We start from the raw sequence: 24,319 nt of genomic DNA, 5'->3' as shown, positions 1-24,319 counted from the left end.
ACAACAGAGGATGAGATGGTTGGATGACATTACCAACTCAATGGACATGAGTTTGAGCACACTCCAGGAGATAGTGAAGGACAGGGAAGCCGGGCCTGGTGCAGTCCATGGGGTCGCAAAGTGCTGGACAGGACTGAACAACAACAACAAGGCTTTAGAGTGGATGGACTGAGGATATGGACTCCCGCGTTCCTCATTAAGAGAATTCTCTATGGTATTGCACAGGGAAGTCACATGATCACAGTGCTTCTGGAAGATCAGTTTGTCAGCTCAGTTGAGGTAACATACGAATGAGGGAGCAAGACTAGAAGCAGAGAGTCCGGGTTGAGATGAGGCAGGTGCTGGGGAGGTGAGACTTAGTGGCCCTGGCTTAGAACACAGAGAAGAAGGACAGTACTGTTGGGCAGGTGGAGGAGCTCAGACTTGCACCACTTAGACTGGGGGCAAGCCTAAAGGAGACACAGACACAGAGGTGAGGAGCCTGAGTAGCTCCAAGGATGGAGGTTCCATTTGCAGAAACAGGGAGTCTAGGAAAAACAGATGAGTCTCCTGTCTAGAATGCTGAGTTTGAAAGCAGCCTTGCCAGTTTGCTTGCGACTGAAGCCTGCAAGTTCAACCTGTTCAGCTACTTAAAGATCAGTGTTAAGTTAATGGATTTAAATGTTATATTAGAAAAAGCAAGGGACATTAAATGAAGATATTTTAGTCCAATATAGGTTTACATTGGAAATAGGAATAAAATCAGAGGCAATGTACATTTATATATGTAGGCTATGGGGCTTGCCCAGTGGCAACCCACTCAAGTATTCTTGCCTGGAGAATCCCATGGAGGGAGGAGCCTGGTAGGCTCCAGTCCACAGGGTTGCGAAGAGTCGGACACAACTGAGCTACTTCCCTAGCTATTCACTAGCTTGCTAGCGTGTGAGATGAGTGCAATTGTGCGGTAGTTTGAGCATCCTTTGGGATTGCCTTTCTTTGAGATGATGGCAAGATCCATCATTGTTTTATGAGCTTCCAAGAAAAAAAATTAACTAATTCAACTCTGACATACTATCAATTGTTAAATGCACCTCCATTTCAGTGACATTTTAGACAATTGCATTTAGAACCAGTGAAATACCATGCCTTAAGAAAAAGTCAGTTTTGCTTCCTGACCACTTGTGGGTAAAACATACGGTCTTTTCTTTTCCAATAAAAAGCTATATAAAGTGTACCCTTTCGGCATCTGCCAGGGAGTCCAGTGATGAACCAATAGCCTTTTAGCTTCTTCAAAAAACAGGAGTGATATCTGAAAAAGAGATATATTTATTTCTCAGTCACGATTTATTGAGCAACTAGTATGTGTCAGTTGCTAGGTACTGTGTTAGCTTGAAGTTGGGAAGAGCTGGGCTGGTTTGAGGACCCAGAGAAGGCCAGGGTGGCCAGAGGACAGTGGGTGAGCAGGGGTGATGGTGATGTGGGAGGTTGGAGAAGGGGGTAGAAGCCACACATGGGAGGCATGGATAGGGATAAGGGGTTGAGATTTGATGCTAAGAGCAATAGCTAAGAAAAATAGCAAGATTTGATGCTAAGAGCAAGAGGGCTTGAAGGGTCTTGAGCAGTTGAGGTACGTGGTACCACCTGCAGTGACTGCTGTATGGAGAGTGGACTGGATGGAGGCAAGAGGAGAAGCCAGCATCCTGTTAGATCTTGCTGACATGGACAAGGGCGGCGGTGAGCATGGAGGGAAGGGGATGGATTTTAGATCTATTTGGAGGCCAGATTGCCATGCCGGGCAGCTCCGGAGGCGCCAGGTATATCCTTGGCCACATTGCCTGCAGCAGCCCTTTTTTTGGGTTAGCACCATAGCTATATGGTATGGGGTTTGGAGAAAGAACAGTTGAGGTTGAGTCCTGACACCTGGGTGGTAGGAGGTGATGGGGAGATAGTGAGGTGCATGTGGCCGTGTGGTGTCCGTGAGGCTCCTGCACTGGACACTGGGGTGGAGGTGCCTGGGAGACACTGGAGAGGAGCCGCTGGGGAGGCCGTGGGCCACGTGGATTTGAGCAACCAGGGCTGGAGAAGTAAGTGAAGAGTGGTTTTTGCCAGGCTCTCAGCAGCTTCTCTAAGCCCTTTCCTTGGGGGACGTGAGCTCCCAGAGAGTGGAACACCTGGACCACATCCCCTGAGTCCCCCAGTCACCTCCATAACTGCCTCATCCTTGGCATGTGCTGAGATGCACGGGGAAGTCATTTTTGTATCTTTTCCAGAACCACGACTCCACTGCAAGTGTCAGCTCAGTGCTGGGCTGTCCTTAGGAAAGGAGTGTGCAGTAGACTTGCCCAGTGGTGGGATCCACTGCGTGGGGAGCCAAGGAGGTCCTCACACAGAAGCGGGTGGAGCTCCTGTCATGCAGGTCAGGCTGGTGGGCTAGCTGAACACACAGAACTTGTTCAGTGAAGAGAAACGGGATCTCCCACTTCTGGTCAAGCCCTTTCCCTCTTGAGGGCTTTAGCCTGTGCTGCTGTGTTCTCTTCTGAGGATGAAGAACTGCTGACCTGTCCTTCCTGCTGTCTCCTACCCACTCCCCACACCTAACCATTTTCCCCCATGCTACTCCTTTTGTTTCCTTCTGGTCTCAGCTTGAATTCTTACTCCATTGGAAGAGGTTCTCCTGATCCCTTTATCTGCGGCTCAGTGATAAAGAATCCGCCTGCCAATGAGGGAGATCCAGGTTCGATCCCTGGGTTGGGAAGATTCCCTGGAGAAGGAAATGGAAAGAAATCCCACTCCAGTATTCTCGCCTAGGAAATCCCTTGGACGGAGGAGCCTGGTGGGCTCCAGTCCATGGGGTCACAAAGAGTCAAACATGACTTAGCGACTAAACAACCACCACCACCACCACAGCAGAAGGAGGACAGGTCAGACGGATAGCAGCCTGGGGACCAACTGGTGGTCTCTGAAGACCCATATCCCCACCAGGTTCCCTGTGGACATCCCACAAGGTGCTCCCCTTCCCAGCCTCCTGCTCTGGGTGTGGAACTGCTGCTGTGTCTTGTGTGACCATCAGCAGTCACGGATAAGGCCCCCTGGGCTGTTCTCATTTGCCTGCCTCTCCCACCCTGCCAACCCAGGGGTCGACACGGGTCTCAGGAAGGTGGCATTGAGGACCACTGGCTCTGCAATTGAAAGCAAGGCCCTTTGCGGATAAGCAGAGCCTGCATGGTTTCCCAGACTGTGACAGTTGGGCCATTTTCCAGGCAAATTCATAGAAAAGCAAAAATGTTCACCGGTTAGGAGTTCTTGATTTTACACCTCATGTGGGACATCTTACCGCTCTGGTTATGTTGCGAGGGCAGCTGAGCAGAGCCTGGAAGGGGGGTCTTCTCCCAGCACCCTTCTGAGGAATTGGATTCTTTCTTCCCATAATCACTTTTTCCCTGAATACAGCAAGAAAGATGTGTGGATTATAAGAAATTTGGAAAATACACGAAAGTGCTAAGATAGTTCTCCTAACCACCATTAATATTTTTGCATATGTTGTTACAGACTTTAAAAAAACATTAGAAATTAACACAAAATAGAATTTTAGTGTATATTACATATCGTATATTGTAAATTAATTCTATATTGAAATAAAATGTACAGTTTACCATTTCCTTCTCCAGGGGATCTTCCCGACCCAGGGATGGAACCCATGTCTCCTGCGTTGGCAGCTGGATTCTTTACTGCTGAGCCACCAGGGAAGCATTTTATTCCTAGTTATCACCAGATGCTATTCTTTCTTATTTGAAGAGACTCTGACTGAGCCAAGTGGCAGAGCATCTAAGAACCCAGACATGGGGGCCCAGAGATGTGTCTGTACAGTGCTTATGAACTGTGGGGGCGCATTCCTGGTTGTCACAATACCAGGGTGGGTGGGAAGGTAGGGGGGTGGTGGCATCTTGGGGGTGGTGGCCAGGGATACTGGCAAACATCCTCCAGAGCACAGGGCAGCTCCCACCACAAAGAATGATCCAGCCCTAAGGGTCACCAGTGGGAGGCTGAGAAACCCCGGTTTACAGGGACAGGACTTCTCGTGGGTCTCTGGGCAGTGGCCACTGGGAAAGGAGCCTGAGAGTTCCAAGGGGAATGTGGCTGACAGATACAAAGGGGCCTGCCCCCGAGACCACCACTCCAGAATAAGAAACCACGGTGGCTTTAGAAACAAGATGGTACTTTTCAGAAAATTATGATATCCGCAGTGGAAGTTAATTTAAATATGAAATAACAGAACTGCATGAATTTTTTTATTATTATTTTTAGAACAGCATTGCTTTTTCTATCACATCAGCAAGTTCGAAATGAGGCCTCGTCTGGGTTCATTTGCTATAATTTGATATGCTTGATGGATTCCAAGCCCCCCAAAGAATGAAATGAATGAATGTGATCAAGGATCACAGCTGTGTTCTTTCTCTTTGAAAGCATTTCAGACCAGAAGACTTCTAATTCTGTTCAGCCAGCCTTCCCTGGGCACCCCTCTGCCCCCCGTACCCGATTCTGGGCGGGTGGAGAGATTCTGAGTGAAATAGGTTGGCCGCACTGTGTGTGCAGCTGGTCTCCTCAACAGGCGGTATTGGGACAGCCTTATGCCAAGGACCGGGGGACTGTCATGGACAGGAGAGAATGTGGACCCCCACCAGCTCCTCCTGGAGGGCAGAGAGAGAGAGTTACAAGAATGGCTTAGGACAGGGGCTCCCAACCTCCAGGATCTAATGCTTAATGATCTGAGGTGGAGCTGATGTCATAATAATAGAAATAAGTGAGTGAAATGAAAGTCGCTCATCGTGTCCAACTCTTTGCGACCCCATGGGCTGTAGCCCACCAGGCTCCTCTGTCTATGGGATTTCCCAGGCAAGAATACTGGAGTGTGTTGCCATTCCCTTCTCCAGGGCATATTCCCGACCCAGGGATTGATCCCAGGTCTCCTGCATTGCAGACAAATTATTTACCATCTGAGCCACCAAATGTAAGGCACTTGAATCATCCCCAAACCATCCCCTTCACCCCTCTCCCTGTCTGTAGAAAAATTGTCTTCCATGAATCCAGTCCCTGGTGTTAAAAGTTTGGGGACCGCTGGCTTGGGGGGTGCATAGCTCATTTTAGCACCAGAGTGTATGCCTTTTCCTAACGTCAGCCTCACAAACCACAGGTCTGTTTCCTGCTGCCTGCCCAGCATCTCCCTCCACGTGTCCCCCTCATTTTGCAAAGCCAGTACCCTCTCCCCAGGTCCCCTGCAGCAGTGAATGGCATCTCTCTCCATTTACTGGTCCAAGCCTGACATTAATTATTTTAATTGCTTATCCACCTAATTAAGCAAATATTAATTGAATGCCAATTGTGTGTGCACAGCAGTGTGCAAAGCCAGGCGTGGTCCCCACGCCCATGGAGATCCCTGTGGGGAGAACTGGTTGTTTATTAAAGAGTCATGAGCAGGAGGGTATTATTAAAGTAAGTATTAGGGGAAAAATGTGTCTTTGTGTCCAGATGCAATAGGAAGCCATTGAAGTGTTGTGAGCAGGAGGTGGATTTTGAAAAGACCTCCCTGGCTGTTGAATCAGGCCTACAGGCTGAGGGCATCCATCCCCATGGTCCAGGGAGGGGACTGCAGAGGCCCTCTCTAGGTGGCAGTGGACATGGAGAGAAGCAGGTTAACCCCTGAGATGAAGCCAACAGAACCAGATCAGAACCAGATGATGGATCAGGTGGAGCTGATGAGCGCGGCAGTGGCCAGGTTCCTGATTCAGTCCCTGGAGAGGCAGGGTACCATTTCCCAAGACAGAGGTTGTTGATGAAGTCCCAGTGCTTGCGGGTATATTGGTGGAAGGGGCAGGGAAGTGATGGATTCAGTCCTGGACCTGTTGAGTCTAAGGCATCAAGAGTTCAAGGCATGCAGGTGGGGCTTTGCCAGAAACCCCAAGTTGCTTCATTTCGCTTAGAGCTGAGATTTTCTTTCCCGCTGTAGGAGCCTCGATATTAGGGGCTTCCCAGGTGGCTCAATGGTAAGGAAAATGCCTGCTAAAGCAGGAAACACGGGTTCCATCTCTGGGTCGGGAAGATCCCTTGGAGAAGGAAACGACAACCCACTCCAGTATTCTTGCCTGGGAAATCCCATGGACAGAGTAGCTTGGTGGGCTATAGTCCATGGGGTTGCAAAAGAGTCGGAAACAACTTAGCAATTAAACCACAACAACATATCTAATATTCTTGAATGAATGGATGGATGGATGGTTTGGTCACCCAGTCTCCCACATTTCAAACCAATGAAAAGCAGCGTGACCATGACAAGGTTCGTTTTTTTGTTTTTAGTAACTTTGTTGTAGTAATTACAGGCTTACAGAAAAGTTTTGAGAAGACTACAGAACTCCTGTATTCCCATCATCTAGATTCTTTAAGTGTTAACATTCACATTTGCTTCATCAGTTTCTTCAGGTTTTTTTTTTTCTCTATTTTCTGAACATTTTTTTCTGAACCGTTTGATAATACCTGGTAGACAAAAATGAAAATGAAAGTGTTAATCGCTCAGTTGTATCCGACTCTTTTGTGACCCCGTGGACTATAGGCCACCAGGGTTTTCTGTCCATGGAATTCTCCAGGCAAGAATACTAAAGTGGGTTGCCATTTCCTTCTCCAGAGGAATCTTCCCAACCCAGGGGTCGAACCTGGGCCCCATTTTAATTCTAAACACTTGAATGTGTGTAAACTGAAAATAAGCACATCCTTCTACAGAACTGTGATTTATGAGCAAGATCGGGAAGCTGGCATTCATATAACAGTATATTCTAAGCTGCAGACCTTGTTCATATTTTACCAGTTGTTCTTCATAGCCAAAACCATTTTTATGGCTTTAGGTTTAATCTAGGATGTCAACTTATGATGTCTCTTTGGTCTCCTTTATTTATGGAATAACTGGTCTGGTTCCCCCCCCACCCCCATTATATTTTTAATGAGTACAGGCCAGTCACTTTGTAAAATATCCCGCAATCTGGTTTTGTTCGATGTTGCTGCATGATGACCTTGGGATTGTGCTTTTAAACTTGTTTGTTATCAAGGACACAACAAAAGTGATGTTATATCATAAGGCTGTTTTTAGCAGGCATTACTTAAAAAGCAAGTCTCTGGGTTGATAAGTCAAGATCTTGTGCAGACAAGGCTATGCAAAGGTGATTAGTGGTTTCAGATGCCCTTTCCTGTGTAAATGCAGAGAGTGTGTTAGTTGCTCAGTCGTGTCTGACTCTTTGAGACCCCATGGACTGTAGCCCGCCAGGCTCCTCTGTCCGTGGAATTCTCCAGGCAAGAATACTGGAGTGGGTGGCCATTCCCTTCTCCAGGGACCATTCCTGACCCAGGGATCAAATCTGTGTCTCCTGCATTGCAGGCAGATTCTTTACCATCTGAGCCACCGGGGGAAACCTTTCCCCGTGTGCTCGGCAAACCTTGGTGGGTTCCATACACCATACATAGGCGGTTTCAGGTGTTCCTTGTCAAGTGCAAGTCCCAGGTTTTTTTCTATTTTTTAAAGACTGTAAGGGTAACATTTTCCTAAATAAGTATCGACTTCATTTGACAAATAATTATAATCTAACTATGTAAGGATTATCATATCTCTAATAAAGTCAATAGGGAGTTGAAGGGTTTAATTACCAACTTTCCTGACATACAAATTGGAAAGCTTTTCAGGTAAGTTGCTCATGTGGAATTCCTGAAACGCATTGCAATTAACAGTCAGATCTCCATTCAAACAGTAATTAGTGTGTGATTTGACCTGTTCTTTGTGGCTGATGCGTATCTAGGGTTAGATATATATTTGTGTTTATTTTAGGAAGTGAATTTGCTGCTTTTTTTTTGGCTGTGCTGTGTATGGAATCCTGCACATCCTGCGTTGGAAGTATGGAGTCTTAACCACTGGACCACGAGGGAAGTCTCTTGCTGCTGCTTCTACCGTTCATTTAAAAACACATTTGCATTTTACTGTAACTTCCTAAAGAAAGACCTAGTGACTTAAAAATCAGATTTGGGGGGGTTCGTGATTTGCCTGCAGAAACTTGCTGAGTTTTTCCCAAGGTCTGAGAATGCCCCCCCACTGCCGCTCTCTCCTCTCTGCTCCCTTCCCTCTCCTGTCTCCTCCGTCCTTTCTTCCTCCCTCTATCTCTTTCTCCTCCACCTCTTCCTTTCTTCCATTTGTCCTCCCTCCCTTGTCCTTCTCTCCCTCCCGCTCCCACTTCTCTTTCATCAAAGACCCAAAGGAACCAGACAGGGTGGAAGTGTTCAGGTCACCCCAGTAGTTCATGCTGGGTCATCCTGCTGCAGGTATTTAAAAGCCCAGACTCTGACTGTGTGAGTGGTGACGATGCAAACACCGTCCGCTGGAAGATGGTACAGGTGAGGGCCTCAGTCTTCCCATCTGTAAAATACGCTGAATTCTCTATCAAGCACGACAGTGCTGTGTGCTCAGAATTCAGAGGCGAGGAGGACACTGCCCCCTGGGGTTGAGACAGGCCACGGCGGACCTGGTGTCCGTGGCTTGTGGGCTGGCTAGCTACCCCCTCGTTTCCACTGCTTCCTTACCTGTATAGTGGGGCTCCTCACTTGGTTTTGATGAGAATTAGATGGTTCTCCCTAAGAACTCTGGGGATGAGGCTGGCACATGGTAAACACTGGGTCAGAGGGCCCTTTGCTCCTTGTGATTGTCACAGGAGCGTGGAACACAGCACAGGGTTCAGGAGTGAAGGGCGGCTTTCCAGCTGGGCAGGGAAAACTTGGGGAGCAAATAACCAAATGTGCTTATGAAAGAGATGGGGTTCTTGTGCAGTAGGCAGTCTGGGGTTGCTGGGGCTCTTCTGTGCATGTGGGGGTCATTAGCTCTCCGTGCTCCAGTATTCCTCCTCCCAGGCTCAGGGTTGAGAAAGCCCTGGGAAGAAGTCCATCAGCTGTGGCAGCAGTCCCCTCCCCCACCCTGCTGGACTCCAGCTTTCCCCTCCTGTTGTGCTGTGATTGTCCTTCTTGCCATCCCTCCCTGTTTGCTAGACTTTCTGCCTTGGTCTTGCCCCTAAGTGCAGACCAGTACATAATGCCCTGTCACCCCCCTTTCTCCTCTCTCATTGGCATAGTAGGGTGGGGGGAGGGTCCCATCACCCTAGGACTAGTCTCCCTCTTGGCCCCTCCATCCTCTAGACAGACTGTGATGGGCTCCCCACCCAGGAGGGTCCCCCGTTGAATGCCCAGGGCTGCTGCAATTGCAAACATTATACCGGGATGCCTGGAAGTTGCCTCTGCAGGCAGTGGCTTGGCACTCTCCCCTACCGTGTCTCCTTCCACCTCTTAAACCTGGCTTCACTGGGCCTCAGGCTGCATCCTAAGACATTTCAATTTCCTCAAACACTTTGTGGACAGAATAGGCATTAGAACGTGTGTGTCTTTTTAAGTTTATTCATTCATCTTCGTGCATTCAACCAGTATTCATTAACTGTCTGCCTTTTATTAATCATGGTGCTTAAGTGCTGGGATTATCCTGGTTAGAAAGCACAGCACAGTCTGTGCTGTTGAGCATCCACAGTCTGCACCCATAGTCTGCTAGCAGCCCTTCCTTTCCTTGGTCATTCAGGCTGAGTATTCTGGTCCTTTCCCAGAGCATAGGCGCTGTTGTGCCTATTGACCACTAGGTGGCGGAGTCACACAGGTAGCTCAGTCACTGGTATTAGACCTGCTTGTTAATACCCAGTGCTGGCTAGAACTAGCCTCTAGCCCAGTTCTAGAGGCTCTGCCCATAGGTGGTGGTCAAGTCGGAAGGAGGTTGGCCTGACATTTGTATTTCTTTCTTTAAAAATTTTTTTTAAAATGTTTATTTATTTATTTGGCTCTGCCAGGTCTTAGTTGCGGCACTCAGGATCTTTAGTTGCGATGTGCAAGCTTTTGGTTGCAGTATGTGAGATCCAGTTCCCTGACCAGGGATGGAACCTGGCCTCCCTGTTCCAGTGGTTAAGACATCTGTTAATTAGATGCAGACCTCCTGGATTGATTCTCTATCTCTTCTCTCATTCCCCAGCTCCTTGATTGCTTTCTGTGTAGGGGTATATTTCTTTAGAAAGCAAACCTTCAGTCTCGTTCCTTGGGAGAAATGTCAGCCCGTTGGCATTAGGGGTTAGAAGTTTGTTATTATCATTAATGGGTTGCTGTTGGGAAGGTAGAGAGGATGAGACATATGTCATTGTGCTGCCTTTAACTGGAAAATGTGGCTTTTTTTTCTTTTTTCTCTTTTGGACTGTGCTGCACGGCATGTGGGATCTTAGTTCCCCAGCCAGGGATTGAACCTGCTGCATTGGAAGCATGGAGTCTTAACCACTGGACCTCTAGGGAAGTCCCAGAATATAATGGCTTTTAAAAGAAGCATCTATATTCACTTTTTCTTTTAAAAGATTTTCTAATTGGGTAAAACAACAGAAGCCAAACTATACCATTATGTACTACTATTTACAGCTTGGAAAAAGTGATTTAAAGGTTTGAAAATAGAAGGACCAGCCTTGGTGTGTCAGGCCAGTGCAGACAAAAACAAAGCTGTGGTCACAATGTTAAAATCAGTAAAAATGAAATTATTGTCAAAACATCTAATGGTAAGAAGAAATTATTAGCCTGTGATTTGTTGGTTTTGATCTTAATACACCAAACAACATTTTATAATTGATATGAATTTCTTATCACATGCAGTGAAAGCCCATCTTATTGCTTTACTTTTAGCCATCAAATTAAACCTGCCTTATCCCTTCCAGCTGGCTGTTGGAACATCCAGTTTCATGTTTCCTGGGGAATACCACCCCCCGCCCCTCCCTTGGTCATTTGTGACACTTTGGACCTTACAGCACTCAGGAGAATTGGAAATGGGCGGTCTGTTGTTTAGTTCAAGTGGGCCATCAGGAAGTTACAGTGCCAAAAAATAAGCAAAATTAGGAAATTGGTGGATGAATTATTTATTTTTAGTTAACGCATAGTTTGACAGTCTTTGTTTCCTAATCCAGAAAACTGAGTCCCTTTATTGGGGCCATTTATATGTACAGACTTATTTCTACCACTCTTTTTCCTTTTTGTCCCACTTTTTCTTTTTCTTTCCCCCTCCTTTGTTTTATTGGAGATAAGGGTTATATTTACCATTCTGTTCTTTCTTGCTCTGCTAGTTTGGAGGTCATATATAGTATGCATGTTAATTACCACTTTGGAAGCATGATTACGCACACTCAGCAGACTTTAGTAATACTGAATGGTCTAGCATCACCTCAGATCACGCCATGAAGCACATACTAGTATTATTTACTTATAGTCAATGCATATTTATATTTATTATGTGGTCATCACTCTCTTTGCTCAGTAAAGCAGAGAGTCCTCCCTGTGCCTGAGACCTTCCATTTGGGGTTGCTTTGGTTTCCTTATCTGTAAAATGAAATAATAACAAATACCTACCTTCAGGAGCAGATGAGGTGAGCTGTTGAAATGAGACGATGCATGTGAGGTGTTTAGCGGTGTTTAGCAGTGTGCTGGATGGTGTCTGTGCTCAGTATGTGTTAGCTCTTCCTATCATTGGAGTCATTCTGGCTCTGAGGACCATTTCCACAGGGATCTGAGAAATAATTTGTAATGGAGCTAAGCAATGGCAGCCTTGAGCAGTAAGCGTGGAAGCACACAGCAACTCCTAACACTAGGAACACAAACCTGTCAAAGCAATGAGTCCCATGATCAGTTATGTCACATGTCCTTTTCAGCGTCTATTGAGATAAACTCAAGTTTTTTTTTTTAAAGCTTATTTAAGCTATTAATAGATCTCCTAATGGTGAATTATCTGCATCTTCCTGGAATAAGAGGAACATGGTAACCCTGCACGGTTCTCTTAATATTATTATTGCAAGATAATGCTGGATTTGATTTACTAAGATTTTATTTAGGAATTTTCCATCCATATTAATGAGGGAGATGTTTTTGCAAATACAGAATTTATAGTGTAGTCGGTGAAGTGTGCTTGTCGAATAATTCATATATACAGATTACAAATATTCATTGTGTCTGTGAGAGAGAAGAAGGAGAAAGAAGGGGAGGGGAAAGGAGAGAAGGAGAAGGGGAAAAAAGGAAAGACGGGGAAGATGAAGCAGGGGAGGAGGGGTGCAGGGGAAAGAGGAGAGTAGGAAGAAGAGGAAGGAGAGGAGACACAGAGAAAAGGAAGTCACAATATATTTGTCAGGATTGTCTCACTCTCAAAAGACATCCCAGAGACTTCCCTGGTGGTCCAGTGGTTAAGACTTCACCTTTTAGTTCAGGGGCTATGGGTTTGATCTCTGGTCAGGGACCTAAGATCCCACATGCCTGGCAACCAAAGAACCAAAACTATAAAACAGAAGCAATATTGTAACAGATTCAATAAAGACATTAAAAATTATCCACATCAAAAAAAAAATCTAAAAAAAAAAAAAAGACAGCCCTATTCAAACCAGACAGTAATTGTTCCTAAAGTTAAGATAGCCAGGTGGGCATTTGGCTTCAGGTAAAGATCCAGAGGTGCTAGCATTGTACTTTTCACCCTGTTTATCTTCCGTAGGTCCTCTCGCCCTCCTTCCTTGTACTGGTTTTAATCTCAGGCAGAATCCCCCTAGTGGTGGTGACGTTTACATCTCATCAGCGAAACTCCGGCAGAAGTCAGATGACATTGCTGAGCCAGGGTCTCTTGCCAGGGCATGCAGTGCTCTGAACAGACCTGGGCATGTGCCCACCTTTGGGAAGGAGAAAGAAAGACTCTCTCTCTCAAAGGGAGTCTCCATCACAGCTTTAGATGTTCTCTCTGGCCTCATCTTGTCTTGACTTTAACATGTCTGGCTCTGTGTTTACAGGTCTTTTTTATTTTCACTTTTTGGCTGTGCTGCATCTGTAATGCAGCGCGTGGGCTTCTCCAGTTGTGGCACTTGGGCTCTCTAGTTGAGGTGTATGCATTTGGATCCCACTTGAGCCATACAGACTATGAGTGGAAGGGGGGACATACCTGAGATGTGGTTCCTAGCACTGTCACTGAAGTGAAGAAGGGGAAGTCAGGACAGGCAGTACAAGACCTTCTGGATTATCCCTAATTGATCAGGTGCTTTTGTGTGTCCCAGATTCCAGTTACTTCATTTGGGTTGCACAAAACTCCCATGAAGTTTTTTTAAAATATTGTCTAAAATTTTTATTATTTATTTTTGGCTGTGCTGGGCCTTCTTGCTGTGTGCAGGCTTTCTCTAGTTGCGGTAAGCAGGGGCTACACTTCTTTGCAGTGTGCGGGCTTCTCATTGTGGTGGCTTCTCTTGTTGCGAAGCGCGGGCTCTAGGGTGATTGTGCTTCAGTAATTGCCCCGAGGCATGTGGGATCTTCCCAGACCAGGGATTGAACCCATGTCCCCTGCATTGGCAGGCAGATTATTAACCTCTGGACCAGCAGGGAAGCTCCCATGGAGTTTTATTTGATATCATCTTCCTCCCTGTGTTTATGGAGGAGATGCTCAGAAGCGTTCCCACTTCAGCAAGACAATAGAGTGGGACAGCTGGTCCTGAATGAGGACTCCTCTCCCTTAGTGGGGCTGCATCTCCAGTCAGGATGGCCCATGCCTCCTCTTCCAGAGTATCTTCTCAGGCAAGCCACCATCTGTGTCCCTCGTGGCTTTACTATAGCATCCTCTCGTCTGTAACAGTCAGGTGAAATCTACCTGCAGGCGGAAGACAAAATGCCTGGACCCTTACTGCTTCACTGTCACCTAGAACCTTTCCTTTTCAGTTGTCTGAGTCATAATTTTCCTTTGGTCTATCGACAAAGCAACTTTTACTTTTTTCCTCCCAAACATTCCTAAAAAAAACAAACAGGCCAACAAAGAATGGATTTGTAAAAGCTCACAAACTCAGGCTTCCAGACACAACTGAAGCCCAAAATCTTTGCCTCAGAGATATGAATGTGGAGCTGTCTCTGTCTATGGTTGCTTCCAGGAATCTGACATGAACTTTGTCAAAGTCCTCGTGAAAAACAAATCTTGTTTTGCAGCACAAAGAGCTCAAGTTGGAGAATCACATAAGACATATAGCAAATGAGTTGTTAAAGTAAAAGCATATCACAAAGATATTTTCACAAAGTACCTGGGATTATTAATCCATATCTATTTGCTCTTAACCAAATTTTGGCACATTGGGTTGTTTTGCTTAATAGTATATTCTCTAGGGGACCCAGGGATTGAACCTGGGTCTCCTGCATTGCAGGCAGATTCTTTACCGTCTGAGCCACCAGGGGTGTCCACTGAAGGTCTGCTTAGAGTAGCCTTGCTTCTGTCAAGATGAACACAAATGAGATAATCAAGATGAAGATGAACAGGTACTCAGAACAGGGACTGGAGCCTTTAAATAGCTCAAGAAAAGGAAGAATGTCCTTCCTGGGAGCCTGAAATGCTGTGTAGTCATTGACTTTTTAAATGGATAGACTTTGTGCTTCTGCAAGTGTGGCTCTCTGAATGGCATTTTTAAAATCTGAAGTCCTAATGGGCATGTTTCTTTTCCACTCTCTTCCATGAAGATGGCTATATCAGTAGCATCTCTACAGGATGACCACTGAGGATCCTGATCCTTGTTGTTTAGTTGCTCAGTCATGTCTGACTCTTTGTGACCCCGTGGATTGTAGCCCGCCAGGCCCCTCTGTCCTTGGAATTCTCCAGCCAAGAATACTGGAGTGGGTTGCCATTCTCTTCTTCAGGAAATCTTCCTGATCCAGGGATTGAACCCAGGTCTCCTGCATTGTTCTTTACCATCTGAGCCACCAGGTAAGCCCATGATCTCTATTTTAGGTTCCCCAGTCCATCCATGAGGCTCAATTGAATTAAGTACTTTAGAACTGGAGGTTTATCATTTTATTGGTGTATGTATAAAAGAGAAAAGATGGAAATGTGATTGATTGCCTTGCTCCTTCTGTGGTCAGGAAGGTAGATTCTTGAGGTCTGTGTTTCTTCTCAAGATAAATGTTGGTTTTTTACTGGTAGCTCCTAACGGCTCCTGGGTCATGCTGGTCTCTGTATTTACTTTAAAAAAATTTTTTTTTTTCATGTGGACCATTTTTAAAAAAGATTCCCAAGTGGCTCATTGGTAAAGAATATGCCTGCAATGCAGGCGATACAGGAGACTCGGGTTCAATCCTTGGGTCTTGAAGATCCCCTGGAGAAGTAAATGGCAACTCACGCCAGTATTCTTGCTGGGAAAATCCCATTTACAGAGGAGCCTGGCAGGCTACAGTCCTGCGGTCACAGAGTAGAACCTGACTGAGCAACTAAGTGACAGAGCACATTTTTAAAAAAGTGTTTTTATTGAACTTGTTACAATATTGTTTCTGTTTTATATTTTTTAGTTTTTTGGCTTTGAGGCATGTGGGATCTTAGCTCCCAGATCAGGGGTCAAAGCTGCACCTCCTGCATTGCAAGGTGAAGTCTTAACCACTGGACTGCCAGGGAAGTCCCCTTGTCCCCATATTTTCTACTTTGAGCATAGCTGGACAAGTAGAGTTGGGTTTTAGAATATCATCTTAGAGAAGATGTAAAACAGCGATCACAGGAGCTCCAGGCTGCCACCAAAATTCACTTCCTCTCGATCTTCTTTCAATCAGAGCAAAACCCAACTTCTTAATGGCGCCTTTCTCCCAAGGCTACTACATAGGAGGGGAAGGGCCAAGGAAAGAAAGGATTTGGTGAACACAATGGTGTGGTCATCAGTCATTGGGTGATTTTCTGTCTGTCTTTATGAAGAGGAACAAAGTTTTCACTTCTCCTAAGCTGGTTAAATTATCTTGTTTATTTTTTAAAAGAATATTTATTTATTTGGCTGCACTGGGTCTTAGTTGTGGTTTGTGAGATCTTTAGTTGTGGCATGTGGGATCTAGTTCCCTGACCAGGGGTCGAACCTGGACCCCTTGCATTGGGAGTGTTAGCTCCTGGAACACCAGGGAAATCCCTAAATTATCTTGTTTAGAATGCATTTCACAAATGAAAGGCATTCTTTTTGACACAGTGCTGTTGAACAGCTATCTTCGCTTTGACTGTGATAACAAAATACTGCAGACTGGGTGGCTTCAACAGCAGAAATTCATTTTCTCACCATTTGGAGGCTAGGAAGCCCAAGGTCAAGATGCTGGCCTGTTTGGTTCCTGACAAGAGCTCACTTCCTGGCTTGTAGATGGCCACCTTCTTTCTGAGTCCTCACAGGGTTGGGAGCAGAGAGACAGGGAGAGGAAGTCAGCTCTGTCCTATCTCTACTTAAAAAGAAACTAATTCCATCATGAGGGCTCCATCCTTATGACCTTATGACCTCCCAAAGACCCCACCTCCAAGTACCGTCCCATTAGGTTTTAGAGTTTCAACATGACTTCCAAGGGGACACCCTTCAATCCCTAGCATTGGCACAAAATTATTTTTAGGATATGCACGTGAGCTTCATCGAGTCCTACTCTTTGCAATGCCCTGGACTGTAGCCCACAAGGCTTCTCTGTCCATGGAATGTTCCAGGGAAGAATACTGGAGTGGCTTGCTATTTTCTCCTCCAGGGGATCTTCCTGACCCAGAGATCCAACCCACATCTCCTGTGTCTCCTGCATTGGCAGGTGGATTCTTTACCTACTGAGTCATTGGGAATGCTTATTGTAGTGATCCGTGTTTGGGTGTTAAGATCCTAGACTCCGGTGGCAAGAGTGAGAAGAGGAGACCTGACTTGCAAGGTGGGGCTCTGTGGCTGTGTTTGTTCTGCTGAGACCTGAGCATGTGTGCTTTATGTACCTGTCCGCCTCTCTTCTGAGACATGTAAGAGTGACTTCTTGGTTCACTGCTCAAATTCATCCTGCATTGAACTGTCTCACTCCATTCTGCATTTGTGTCAGTGACTGGTGGTACCTGATAGAAGACAGGTGCTCAGAATACCTTAGCGGGAGGAAAGCAGGGAGTTTTGAGCCTCAAGACTGAAAACAAGCGAGGTTCTGCTGATGGGAAGACTGGAAATCAGCTTACCAGATGGTTTGGGAAGGAAAAACGGAGTTCCATTTTAGACTATGAAAGTGTGAATTGAAAGTTGCTCAGTCGTGTCCTACTCTTTCTGATCCCGTGGACTATAGCCCGCCAGGCTTCTCTGTCCATGGAATTCTCCAGGCAAGAATACTGGATTGGGTTGCCATTCCCTTCTCCAGGGGACCTTCCTGACCCTGGGATTGAACCTGGGTTTCCTGCATTGCAGGCATAGTCTTTATCATCTGAGCCACTGGGGAAACCCTTAAAATATGGAGGCTGACGTTAACTGTGACACTGCCGTGGTGGTGGTAGTTTAGTAGCTAAGTCGTATCCAACTCTTTGAGATCCCATGGACTGTAACCTGCCAGGCTCCTCTGTCCATAGGATTCTCTAGGCAAGAATACTGGAGTGGGTTGCCATTTCCTCCTCCAGGAGATTTTCCCGACCCAGGGATTGAACCCGCATCTCCTGCATTGCATTGCTTCTCTTGTTTTGGAGCACAGACTCAAGAACACAGGCTCAATAGTTGTGGTGCACAGGCTTAGTTACCACTTGGCATGTAGGATCTTCCCAGAGCAGGGATCAAACAGGTATTCCCTGCATAGGCAGGTGGATTCTTAACCACTGGACCACCAAGGATTCTTTACCACTGAGCCACCTCTATACATTATTGCCAAGTAGTTGAAGATCACATAGTCATACATCTTAGGAAGATACAAGTCCTTTATTTTAATCCTGTAGTCATGGCAAGGATCTCTAGGATAAAGGTGTGGCCCCATAGCCCCCCAAGCCCTGCTTGGTACTCTCTTGGTGACTTAATCATTTACAAGGCATTTAGACAGTCCCATCCTATCTCATGCAGCATTCTCTGCTGCTCTTCAAGTCTACTACAGTTCCTCCTTATTCCTGAATCTGTCTTCTGAGGGATTGCAGTTTGTATCTAAGTAGCTTGGGTCTTCACTGTTGTGCGCGGGCTTTCTCTAGTTGCGGCGAGCGGGAGCTACTCTCTAGTTGTGGTGCATTGGCTTCTCATTGCTGTGGCTTCTGTTTTGGAGCACAGGCTCAATAGTTGTGGTGCACAGGCTTAGTTGCCACTTGGCATGTAGGATCTTCCAAGAGCAGGGATCAAACAGGTATTCCCTGCATTGGCAGGTGGATTCTTAACCACTGGACCACCAAGGAAGTCCCATATATCTTATATATAGGGAGGTTTTCAATCTTAGCTCATCTAGAATGCCTGTTTATGTTTGAAACTGAATATTTGGAGAACAGTAAGTTCATGTGGCATGCCTTGTCTTGGGATTGCTGTTAATATACTATCAATGTAGATGATGATGACCCATGTGATCATAGGGTCATTGATCACCCACAAGTTCAAGGATGCCAGAAATGATCCTGAAATAGGTATTCCACTGCTTGTCCATTCAAAATTTGAGTCATTCATTCAGAAGCCAGGGCCAGATGCTAGGGCAAATATTGTAAAGCTGAATTTCATTGGATCCCTGACATCTATGTCTGCCTCTAAGCTTTTGTATCCTGCCCTACTAATGTACTCTGAGCATTTTCCTGTGACATTATTCTTTAAAATCGTGATATTTAATGGCTGAGTGATTTTTATCTGCGTGGGTGTTCCATAATTTATTAGCTTTTAACTTTATGTCAGATGTTTTAGTTCATTTGGTTTCTGTTCAACTTCAAACTGTATTTGGACAGTCAGTATGCATCTGAGTCATTCATTTTTCCCTTATCCTTCATATCCTTGGCCACCATGCCAAGGCCTCAGCAATAATCAAGAAGTGGCCTCTTCTGCTTTGTACAGGAAGGTGTCTTGCATATTTGAAGACAGTTTCATCTCTCCTTCTGCCTCAAGGACTCTTCTTCAACCTGGGTTTTAAGCGAGGCTCCCTCTAAGATGCTCTCAGGGCAGCCTGTCCATTGATCGACCCAGAGCCTTCAACCCAGGTGACCTGCCCTGTCTTCTGCCCGACGCATGAGACCCACTTTCCTCTGATGGTCTCCGGCTGTTGATTTGACTCAAGCATGAGATGATCCATGGTGGAGGCCCCACTGTGGTTAAAGACATGGGCCTTTGTTTGTCATCTCCCAGAGGGGGCAGATTTGAATGCCAAGTTCATGCTTACTGTCTTCCTCTAGAGTCATTACCTCACCGGTGACCTCCCGACCTTCTTCTTTGGCTGTTACTGGTTACTCATCTTCTCCCTAGGTCTGTGGGTTTTGCCCTTTTTATAAAGCTCAAGGTGGGCTTGGACAGTGGCAGGGATACAAGTGCTGACACGCTAGTAGACTCTGGTGCAGTGTCTTCAATCCAAAGGGCACAGCATGGCCCAGGTGGGCCAAGGAGCAGGGCTCTGCATAAGCCAGCATTGTTAGCTGAGGTGGGAGGCTATCTCCCAAGGCTGCCTTGGGACTGGTTCCAGTTCCCTAATGCCAAACCTGCCTGCCAGCCAGAAGTGACTCAAGCCTGCAGACAGGGCTGTGTCCAGGTGGGAGGAATCAGCTGATGGGGGCAGGACCTGGCCTCTTCTTCTCCTGGGTCCGTTGGCCATCTCTTACCCTGTCCAGCACCTCCTGCCTTGCTGCAGAGAGCACCCTCCACCACCACCACTTCCTGCTTGTGGATGAAGGCTGCCTTACAGAGGGTGCACAGCTGGTTAAAGTCTAGCAAGGACCTGGAGTCAGAGTCCCTTGCCTCTCAGTCTAATGGCTTTTCTGTACATTGTTTTTGTTTTGTTTTGTTTTGTTTTTGGCCACACCTTGAGGCCTGCAGAATCATCCTGGACCAGGGATTGAACCCATGCCCCCTGCATTGGAAGTGCAGTGTCTTAACCACTGGACCGCTAGGGAAGTAAGTCCCTTTTCTATGTTGCACTGTGCTTAGTCACTCAGTCGTGTCTGACTCTTTGTGATCCCATGGACTGTAGCCTGGCAAGCTCCTCTGTCCGTGGGGATTCTCCAGGCAAGAATACTGGAGTGGGTTGCCACTCCCTCCTCCAGGGGAGCTCCCCAACTCAGGGATCAAACGCAGGTCTGCCACATTGCAGGGAAGTTCTTTAGCATCTGAGCCACCAGGGAGGCCCAAGAATACTGGGGTGGGTACCCTATCCCTTCTCTAGGGGATCTTCCCAAGCCAGGAATTGAACCGGGATCTCCTGCATTGCAGGTGAATTCTTTACCAGCTGAGATACCAGGTAAGCACCCCTTTTCTATACATTGTGCTATAAAAACCCCACCCTCCAGAGGATCTTGGGGAGTCCTGTGCCTTGCCTTCCTTCCAAAAGTGGAAGGGACCCTTTCTCCCTTGCTTGCTAGGAGGACTTCTTTTTTATCTCTCACTGAAATATTTTGATAACAATCTAGAGATTTCAGTATAGATTGTGGTTGCACAAGAAATCCAAGTCACCAATTTTTCAGAACCTAAGCAGTTAACATTAGAAATTTTGCTGCAAATAAATTGATCAGTATGCAAGACAGTTGTCACGGCTGAATCATGGTCCACAGTTAAGGTAAACAGATCTGTGATGACATTTTCTGAGCAGAATACAAATGTAGCTCATTTCCTCCCAGAGCTTTCTGACATTTCTTCTACACGGATAACAGATTCTCCCAAGAAGGTGTTGGTCACAAGGAAGAAAGATCTTTGTTTAATCCCTCTGTAAAGGTATGGCCGTGATATTTGATGTGCTTTCCTTGGAAAAAAATTGTTCTAAGAGAGATGAATAGTGGGGAGAGAGTTTTTCTTTGGTTAGCTGCCCCTCACTCCCTCCCAATCATAGGGGAAACCTTTTGGGTTTTTGCTTATTTGAATGGTTATTAAAATATTACATTGTCGTATTGTGAAAGTTTGCATGTCATTAATTTTTTTTTTTTGCAATGTGACAAACAAGGGATATTTTTCCTTATTTAGATTCATATGAAATAGTAGTGGGGGGAGACGAAACAGAATGTTTTTCCATTTCCTCACGGTTTTTTCATCTGTAATGCTCTCAAGTTTCACATTTTCCCCCAGGTTTTCGCTGCCTGTACTGTGTTTTAGAAATTCTATACACCGCCTCTGCATTTGAAATGTGAAATAGTCCTTAGCTAGATGCTGCATTGTAAGCCAGCTCTGTATTCTGTGTTATGGTGAAGCTTTCAAAAGCCTCAGCTTGTGCTGATGTTGAAATGAGCTGAAAACCTGCAACTTTGGGTAAGGGTAGGCAGAGAGTCATTCCATCCCTGTGTGTAACAGGAAACAGAGTTTCCTGGGGTGGGGGATGGATATTGGCATTTGGGGTGGGGTTGCCCTGGATAGAGCTATGCCTGTCTGTCTGTGCATTTGTCATTGGTTACGACCAGAGATCCTGAGCAAGGAGTTATGCTGGAGGGTTGCATTTGAGGTGGGGGTTTCATTCTAGATCCTGTTGGGAGTTGCATTTGGGAGAAAATACCTGAAAGCTCCAGTGACTGGACATGAACAAGAGGGCATGCCCCTCAAAGCAGGGACGTGAGTCTGCTCAGAAATTATGGGGCAATCAGGGGAATCCATTTGGGAAAAGGGCATCTTTCACACCATGCTTCATTCCTTCCCAAAATATTTACAGTCCTTGGCCAGGATAGCGCGGGTGCAACCTCCTCCAGGAAGCCTTCTTGGATCTCCCCAGCCATTCTCACCACCCAGGGTCCAGTCTTTTGCACAACTCAGAGCTCTCAGTGTGAAATTACCCGACTATGTGTCATCACACTCAGGACTGAACTTGTCAGCGGCAGGATGGGGTCTTTTCATCTCCAGCTCTCCCACTTGAAGCACAGTTCTTGGCTCAAAATCAGAGCTTTGCAAATGCTGTTTGTATGGATACAGGCCCTGTTTTCTTATAGCAGCTTCTGCATAAAGAAGGGATGTCCTGATTAACCCCATTTCTTAGTTGAAGAATAGATGGGGAAACTGAGTCTCATGGCAATGAAGCCAGAACTAGAAGCAGATGCCTCTTTAGTGCGGAGGAAGGTATAAACACTCATGTCTCCACTTTTTTCCAGTCCCCATGTATCAAGTGCATGGAGTGGTTGATGTAAATATGCGACCAAACCAACCACATTTTTCTTCCTCCTCCAGAAATTTTTTTGCCCCGTGCAGTCTCAGTGTAGGAGGATCAGGTGACCAAGGCTTTTTAGAATCTTCCTTTCTGGGCTCTGACGATGACACATCATGTATTCTGAGGCATTGACATCATCTCCTTCCTCCTGAACGCCCTCTTGGCAGCTCCATCATTCAGGCTCTGTCATCTTTCACCTGGACCATTGTGACCTTCATTCATTCACAGGAGAAGTGCAGGTACAAGAAGAATGAATCACCAGGGACAAGACCTAGAATGGGAGGGGCAGGGACTGGCCAAGGACAAACTTCCTTGGAAAAGTGATGTTTGAGCTGAATCTAAATGAGCGTTCGGCGTTAGCTTGGTGAAGAAAGAAGAGAAAACTTACTGACCACAGGACACAGCGCATGCAAAGGCCCTGAGGTGGGAGGGAATGTGGTGTGTTCATAAAACCGGTGCGGCAGTGTGGCCAGAGCCCTGAGGTGGGCAGGAGAGGTGGATGGCAGTCTGACCACCCAGGGACTGGCTGGGAGCTCCACATTTGTGCTGAGAGCAGAGAGAAACTGCTAGGGGATAGAAAGACGCAAAGCCTGGACCGGTCAGCTCCAACTCCCCTGTGAATGATGAGAGGGGGGAAAGAGAAGCAGAGAGGCCACGGGAGGAGGCCCTGTGACAGGCCCGCAGCAGAACCCAGGGGACAGAGGGAGCGTGAGGACGTAACGGCAGGACTTGATGACTGGGTTTGGGAATTGTCACTGAAGAAATGGTATTGATGCCGGTGCCTGTGTGAGTTCACCTGGAGAGAGAGCAGAGCAGAGGGGGCTGTGTGAGTGCCTGGAGACCTAGAGGAGGGGGAGTTGGCTGAGGAGAGGAGGAGGAGGGGTCTGCGAGGTTGGAGGGAGAGGGTGCGGCCCCTGGCAACCAGGAGAGCCTGGTGATGGAGTGGGCAGCCACACCCTGCAGAGAAGGGCAGGGGTGGAGGTGAGATCCCCATGATGATGGCAGCTCCCTAGCAGGGCGACAGAGACACAGGCCTGATGGAGGGGGATTGAAAGGAGACTGCAGGGTGAGGAGATCCTGAGGGGGATGCGACGGGGAGCAGTGACTCTGCCCCATGTGACAACTCTTACTCTGACGAGTTCTTCATCTCCTTTCAGGATCAATTTGCATTTTGATATGTGGTGTTTTGGTCAGTAGGATGCATTCATGTTTCTGTGGCACTCAAGCTTCTCCTTTTGTTTATTTATTTATATATTTGGCTGCGCCGGGTCTTTGTTGCGGCATGCAGGATCTTTAGTTTTCTGTGTCCATGAGGAGGAAGAAAGTTTTCACTACTCCTACCCTGGTTACATTATCTGTTTATTTTATTTTTTTTAATATTGTTTATTTGGCTGCACCAGGTTTTACTTGTGGCGCTTGGATCTTTAGTTGTGACATGTGAACTCTTAGTTGCAGCACTTGGGGTCTAGTTCCCAGACAAGGGGTGAAACCTGGGCCCCTGCAATGGGAGTCTGGAATCTTAGCTACTTCCCTGGACATTCAGCAGGGCAGTCTCAAGCCTCTGTTTTTTTTTTTTTCAAGGTGCTGACCATGACCTCCACACACCTCTCAGTGGAATTACTTTGCTGGTGTCCGCTTGGGACACCCAAGGAAAACCAGAGTGGAGAGGCTGTGGTTGGTTCACGCAAGATTTCTGGGCTCCCCTGCTGGGCTGTGTGAACCCTCTGAAGGCCGAGTAGAGCTGTGTAGGGCCGTGGGGCCCCAGGGCTGTGATGGGGGCACGTGCACCTGTTTAGGTGAGGCTCTCATGGATGAGAGCATGGCATCACCAGGAGGGAGTCGTGTCCACATTGGTTCAGGGCGGAGGGTGTGTGTGGGTGAAGTCCTGCAGGGGCCTTGGGAGAGTGGAGGTTGGGGGCAGCCAGTGGACGCACTCTCAAGGCCTATCTGCTGACCCTTCCCTGGGGTATGGGGTGGGCCAGCCAGGTTAAAGGCAGAACTCTGGGTAGGGAGCTGGTGTGAGGTCAGTGAAGGACGAGAATCCCAGCTCAGGCTCCTGGGGCTGTGGCAGCCCCTCTTGGCCTCCCTTTGCACGGGTATCACCCTGGGGACATTTTGCGTGGGGGCTGCAGAGGAGTCAGTTGTATGGCCAACCCCCTTCTGTGGCCCACTGTCCCCTTTCCTG

At 46.8% G+C, this 24,319-nt stretch overlaps 1 protein-coding gene and 1 long non-coding RNA gene across 11 annotated transcripts in view; one reads left to right on the top strand and one right to left on the bottom strand.

The window, feature by feature from the left end:
- Positions 1-24,319, top strand: part of ARNT2 (aryl hydrocarbon receptor nuclear translocator 2) — a 181,788-nt gene that overhangs the window by 2,094 nt on the left and 155,375 nt on the right. The window contains exon 2 of one of the 10 annotated variants that reach the window (XM_043489616.1): positions 7,841-7,935. The exons of 6 other annotated variants lie outside the window; for them this stretch is intronic. The gene's annotated coding sequence lies outside the window, so the exon portion shown is untranslated. Of the gene's footprint in view, positions 1-7,840; positions 7,936-19,886; positions 19,911-22,205; positions 22,374-23,736; positions 23,931-24,319 lie in introns of those variants that run through there. 3 more of the 10 variants (XM_043489618.1, XM_043489617.1, XM_043489623.1) reach the window with 3 other exon arrangements.
- Positions 1,180-11,574, bottom strand: LOC122454975. Its single transcript, XR_006273560.1, has 3 exons — positions 11,470-11,574; positions 3,314-3,419; positions 1,180-1,288 (listed from the first exon to the last, which is right to left on the bottom strand). It is a non-coding gene; the product is annotated as an uncharacterized LOC122454975 (long non-coding RNA).

The sequence above is a fragment of the Cervus canadensis genome, chromosome 17 (assembly GCF_019320065.1).
Source record: "Cervus canadensis isolate Bull #8, Minnesota chromosome 17, ASM1932006v1, whole genome shotgun sequence".
NCBI lineage: Eukaryota > Metazoa > Chordata > Mammalia > Artiodactyla > Cervidae > Cervus > Cervus canadensis.
Note: the sequence above shows the minus strand (reverse complement) of the source record. Positions and strands in the feature narration are given on the sequence as shown.